Source organism: Pinus tabuliformis, chromosome 5_2 (assembly GCF_031772625.1).
Source record: "Pinus tabuliformis cultivar Carrire ecotype Pingquan chromosome 5_2, CPIR1, whole genome shotgun sequence".
Lineage (NCBI taxonomy): Eukaryota > Viridiplantae > Streptophyta > Pinopsida > Pinales > Pinaceae > Pinus > Pinus tabuliformis.
The window spans coordinates 977,074,133-977,080,786 of NC_142306.1; positions in this window are offsets into that span (position 1 = coordinate 977,074,133).

Here is a 6,654-nt window from a genome sequence, read left to right on the forward strand (position 1 = left end):
ATATACTGGTAAGAAAAATCAAGCCTCTTCCACTAAAGCCAAAGAGAAATATTCTTTTGACATGGAAATCTTAGCTAAATATTTGAAGTTTCTTACTAATGAAGTATCTGAATTAAAGAGGAAATCAAGTGAGGCCACTACTAGAAATAAGTCTTTTAAGCCACCTTTCTTTAAGAAGAAAAACAATAATCAACTGGCTAAATTTTCTTAGAGTTCCAATGTTGTGTTTAATGTTGAAATATTGGGCATGGACAAATTTTGTACTTTCCATCAGGAGAGGCATTTAGAGAAAACATGTCCACAATGGAATCACAAAATGAATGCTATGATGACCAACTCTGTAGACACTCTACTAGCAGAGGAGCAATCTAAGCTGACTGAAGAAGCAAATGAATCTATTATGATTGAGGAAATTATAGGTGCTCAAAACTCAGTTAATGCTTTTAGTATTCTATATAACGTTGATAAACAAAGTTTTGATGAACCACCAACGAGTGAAGCTCCTCCTCAGAAAAAAAATAAGAGATATAATTTGAGGAGCAAAAGACCAATTTCTGACCAAGAACTTGAAAGGAAATTGTTGAGAAGGATTCTACCACCCACTAATCCTTCTTAGAGTTTGCAAAATAAGTCAGGAAGTTCTCCTCCTCCTAAGAACACATTTGCAAACAAAATAAGTAAGTCCATAACTCCTGAGGTTTCAAACAAAGCTACTCCACCAGATACTTTAGCACAACATGTTAAGAATGAAAGCATTGATTACAATGTTTTTTAGGATATGAAAAGGGCTCATGTCGTGCCAACATTTCAATCTTTGAGCTCGCAAAGATAACAGGACAGTGTGAAATGATCATCTAAGCACTTGCATCACAACCTCCGCCAAGTAACAAAGTTTCTACTTCTCAAGTTATGTGTGGTAAGTCTCGTGGCATTCTTGAGTCTGTAGTTAATGTTGTTAATTTAAATACTAATACTCTCTACTCCCCATTTTCTTTTAAAATTTTAAATCTTTAATTATAATGTTCATAATTGTCTCATTGATTCTAGGGCATCTGCAAATGTCATGCCACTATCTGTTGCTAAGAAAATTAATGCTAAATGGGAAAAGATCAATGCATGGATCATATAGCTAAATAGGTCATTGATCTAGGAAATTTGTGAACTTAATAATGTCATCATACCATAGAGTTCACTAATGCATTAATATTGTTATTGTGGAAATTCCTGAAGCCTATGGTTTGCTTCTGAGTAGAGAATGGTCCAACAAACTACAAGGTACTTTTCAACATACTGGACACATTTATGGCTTCCTTACAATGGCAAAAATAATAAAATTCGAGTATAAAGTGAGCCTTATATGAAATATACTATGACAACATTTGAGGGGCACAATGAGCTAGTTGGATTTGTAGATATCATCTTGGGAAATTGTTTTCTAGAAATTGATCACGGAGTTATCAAGCACAACTTTCACATGTACCATCTGATACATAGTTGTATCTCCTTCCTTGCAATCCAATTGGTTTGTAACACCCTCCTCCCACATCTACTCAAGCAACTGGACAGCCAGGGTAAACATGCAACGAGAGGAAACTATGATATGATTTGACCTCCTAAGTCACGTTAAGGAAGTGGAACCAATAGAAACACACCACACATACATTCAAAACCATCATTAAAACCCTCAAAAACCAATCCAATATTTCAGACAGCTAGCCACTTGGTCCCACTGAAATTTTAGACAACTTGACCTCTAGACGCTCTCATGCTTTAGGCATGCCAATGTCCAGGGACCTTTGGATGCTCTCACGAGCCTGCAAGCCAGCGTCCAGGGACTTGTTTTGTCAGTTTTGTGCCAACGTCCTCGGGAGTTAAGCCACATTTTCAGGCCTAGGGCCCAGGTCACTACCCAAAATTGCATTATACCTTCAGAACAGTAAGATAACATGAAAACAACATTGCTAATGCAATTACTTTAATAATACATTAATTGGACCCCTACTAGCCATGACAGACATTTTTTCAAACATATCATGAATATGTAATCTATAGGTGTAAATAACAGATCTAAGCACAGGGGTCTCATACTTACCTGAGAATTGCCAAGAAACATTGATGCCCCAGCACATAAACTTCCATTTCATCCATTAGGTCATAGATACATTGATCATTCATTTACAAGTAGAAACATGATGAGAGCCATACATAGCTACTATCATAAAACATATAAATGACCAACATAATAGCAGAAGAATTACTCATGAAATCACAGCCATATAAACCACATGTAATCCAGTATATTACTCATATAAATAAAAGGAGAAATAACCTCATATTTATGATGAGAAATCCAAACTCAGGATGGGAATTCGATGTTCCACCGGGCTGTAGAATAGTTGAGCCAAATCTCTCTTCAACCATTCACCCTCGTTCCATATTCCAAGCATGAATGTGGGATCTCATAGAACACATGAATCAAAACTCATCCATGGCTTCAAGAGGCCATCCAGCTCAACCCATCAAACAGGGGTTCCACCTCATGGCCAAACATCATAAAACCATCATCAAATATGTCTCTATCCTAGCCATCCAGGGCTCCAGAGCGTTTGTTTCAACCAAGGCTCCAGGACTAGTAACTCAACCCATAGTTACCATCAGGCTCCAGAGCGTTTGTCCAACCAAGGCTCCAGGACTATTAACTCAACCCACCAAGGGCTCCAAAGTGTTTTTCCAACCAAGGCTACAGGACTAGTAACTCAACCCATGTTGTTACAGGGCTCTAGAGTGTTTTTCCAACCAAGGCTCCAGGAACTAGTAACTCAACCTAGTCAAGGAAACATGAGAACCAACCAAAAACAAAACAAGGAAATAAACCCACAATATCCATGGCTATCTAGGAAATAGAAACGATAGGCAATCCAATGTCAATATAGGCAATCCTCCATTCCAATGACAGATAATAAGAAACAAACCACATGCATGTGCACTAGTGAGGAAAACATACATGCAAATTGGTACCTACAAGAAAAACTCGTTGTAGCTGTTGATCCTGATGTCCTCTTGCAATTTCCTGATCTTCCTTTGCCTTCTTGCTCCAAAACTCCAATTATTCCACACTCTCCAAGAATGCTCCAAGAAAATTCTAAGTGTCCAAGAGTGAGAGAGAGAGAGAATAGAAGAGAGCTCCAAAACTGAACTGATCAATCTTCACTGACTAAACCTACCCACTGGAACTCAAGCCTTTTTATCAATGAGACCTCTATTTTCTTCATTTTCCATTATTTTCATAAATAAAATGTCAATTAATGCCTCATGACTTTCCAAATCCTTTGCCATTGCCTTTGCCAATTTCCTTAGCCATAATAACCGAAATGAACACCCACTAGGATGTTTTCCCCACCATTCAGCTTGGAATATGTGTCCCATGACCATGGTCTTATATAGTTTTACGTGAATTTTTAATCAGGGTTGTTACATGGTGCTAATGAACTTTGTAATATAGATGTACATACTACTGGAGTAGGCACTAGCTCAACAACTACTGATATTTGTACATTATACTTTGATAAATCTAAAACTCATGATGATTTGAAAGTTGGTTGTATTCTTATTGACCCTCGGAACAAAAGATATATTTTATCATGTTGCTTGGAGTTCGAGTCTACAAATAACACTATTGAATATGAAGCACTTGTTATGGGATTAAAGAAATCCATAGACCTCAAGGTTGAAGCACTTAAGGTAATTGGAGATTTAGAGATTGTTACCTAAAAGGTATGGAATACCATTCACTATGTTTCACCTAATTTGAAAAACTACGAATAGGAGGTATGGCTATTGATTTCATTATTTAAAGAATTTAATACTAGTTAGGTTCCTAGAATTCATAATGATGTCATAGATACATTAACCAATGCAGATGCTAGAATGTCACCATTAAAAGATGGTTTTCTATAGAAATTATTTATAAGCCATTTGTGCCTAAAAATGTCACTAATGTTTGTGTATTTAATGATGACCAACAGATATTGCACTTCATGGCCAATGTTGATGTGTTCAAAGATGTGTCTATTGAAGAGGATGAGTACAAGAAGGATTTGTAGGAAGCAACTCAAGCATCATGTTGGACACCTAATTCACTAAGGGTTTGGGTGTGGAATATGAAGAGTCATTGGAGTCCAAGAGAGCTTGGAAGATGAATTCAATGGTCATGGAGAATTTATAAATGTCTATCATTGTAAATATTAAAAGGAAATTCAATGTTTTATCTTCATATCTTTTCAATTTTTGTTGTTGTTTAACATGGTATCAAAGAAGGCGAATTTTGGCCCAGCTCCATTTTGAGCCACTGGTTTTTGTGGCCTTTAGATGCATGTCATTCTTGCATCTCTTCCCATTGTCCCAAAATAGGAAATCTCGCAATTTTTCCTACATACCCATGTATGCAAGCATTGTGTATAACCTCTTTCTAAACGTTGTTATGAAAAGAGGATATTTTATTGAACTCTCCTTTCAAAGCCAACATTTCTAGTCTCATTAAAATGTTTCGTGAAAGACCATGTATACCAAGGGACACATAACTAGTGCAATGGTCAGAGAATAGGTGTTGTGAGATTTTTTCCAACGAAGTGTTGAAGGTTTATACGTTCATATATGTTGCATTGAACAATTATTTGTATCTATCTCTTTCGAATTTTGTGCTTGAGGCTAAACTAACAAGCAATGACAACAATAGTTTGGATAACTGTTGATGATTAGAATGATGCAACTTGGCTTTATCACATAAAGTAGCTTCAGATGACACTTTATGACAAACAAATCTGATGATTAGTTACAAATGTCTATGAAATTACCATATTTGGGATTATCTTGGGAAAATGATGAACAATTTCTCAACCAACTTGGCCTATGATGTCTCCATTTGGTTTGAACTACAACACTCCACAAATATTTCATTGAATCTCGATACTTTTTTGTCTCTGAGGCTTGGATTCCTCTGACTACATTCGATTGGAGGAAATCATCTACAACAATAAAATTTGAGACGTTAATTTGATATCTACTTTGAATAGTGATTTAAAAAAAATAAAAAATAAAAATAAAAATGTGCCCGTTGTGACTAAGATGTTAGGAATTTCAATTTCTATTGAGCTTGCTCAGCACTAAGATGTGGAGACATTGTAGGGAAGGTTTCTTGGGAGCCGTCAACAAATAATCTACTAAGGTTTGCTATCATAACTTCAACACAATCTTCACACGCTTCCAGGCCACCAATGACACCGTGAGGTACTTCTCCATCATGAATTTCCACATTTTCAAAATGTTGATTGGAATGATATGAAAAAAAAAGGGGGCCGAATAAGGTGAAGAGTCATCCTTGCAGAATATAACGGTAAGGTTAGAGCCTGATAGAAAACTAATGACAAATCTAGAAGCATTAGTGTGTTAAACATTTGAACTAGAAACTTGATCATGGTAGCCTTTGTGTATTCAATGCAATTGACTGTCTAGAGACTGTGACAATGAGGAGGAAATTGGATTTAGGATAATTGGATTTAGATTCAATCTATTGAGAATTTGTATTTAAAAAAAAGTCTAGATTGGAATAAGATTCAACAACGACATTCTTATTTCTCGCATTAGTTCGCTTCCTACTTTTATCTATAGTCTTTCCCAGTTCTTCTGATAATTGGGCATCATTGACTGAATTAGCAAGCCCCCAAGATCATTCACAAGCTTGATTTGGTAGCACAAAATACTCTCCTCCATGCCAAATTCAAGATAAAATACTCGTATTGTATTGATAGCCTTTCAATTTGACACAAAATGGTATGTTTTGAGTCACTTTAGATTCAGTGTTGAGAGTAAACAAGACATAGCCTCAATGAATTCTTGAGGATATTGGGCTTTATTTAAAAACAAAGATGTTGCTCAAAGTTTTGCTGAGAAATGTGGCCATTGAGATATGTTTCATGTATCTTTATTTGAGGATTTTATATTTCCTTGGCTTTTACCACATTGGTAAGAATCATCAATAGTGAAGCATCATGTTTTCGAATCTCATTCTTTTGTTGAGTTTGAGTTGCTGATAAAATTGCTAAAATTGACAAATTTTTAGAGTTATTGATAATTCTAATCATGTCTATTGCTAAAACAAAATTAAAATCAACAAGGACACTCTTTTTTATATTCAAATGTGGTTCCAAAATGCACAAGAGAAGATTGTGTTTTTGCAGCTTGAGTCACAGCTACAGTGAGAGGAGTTACAACAAAAGACTCATCACTCTGAACTGTTTTTTGTTCAGAACAATCCTCTATTTAGGGTTGAGATAGACTCTCACCAGAACAAATAAATTGAACCTAAGGTTGATTTAGATCAAGTGCCCATTTCAGGAGCAGTTTTACATAAAGATGAAGAAATTTAGGTTGCACTTCCCAAGCTCATCATCAAACCTTGGGAAGAGATTGTCAACAACCATAATAGAACTCGTCTTGGATATGAAAAGGATGTGTCATTTTGTATTCTAGACTACTCTGAGCCCATTCAGTTTCTGAGTGTTGTATTTCTTTAAGATGTTTCATCTTCACCTATTTCAGATCTTGCTCCTCTTCCAAATTAGCCATAAATTGTGAAATGCCAGCATTGTGACAGAG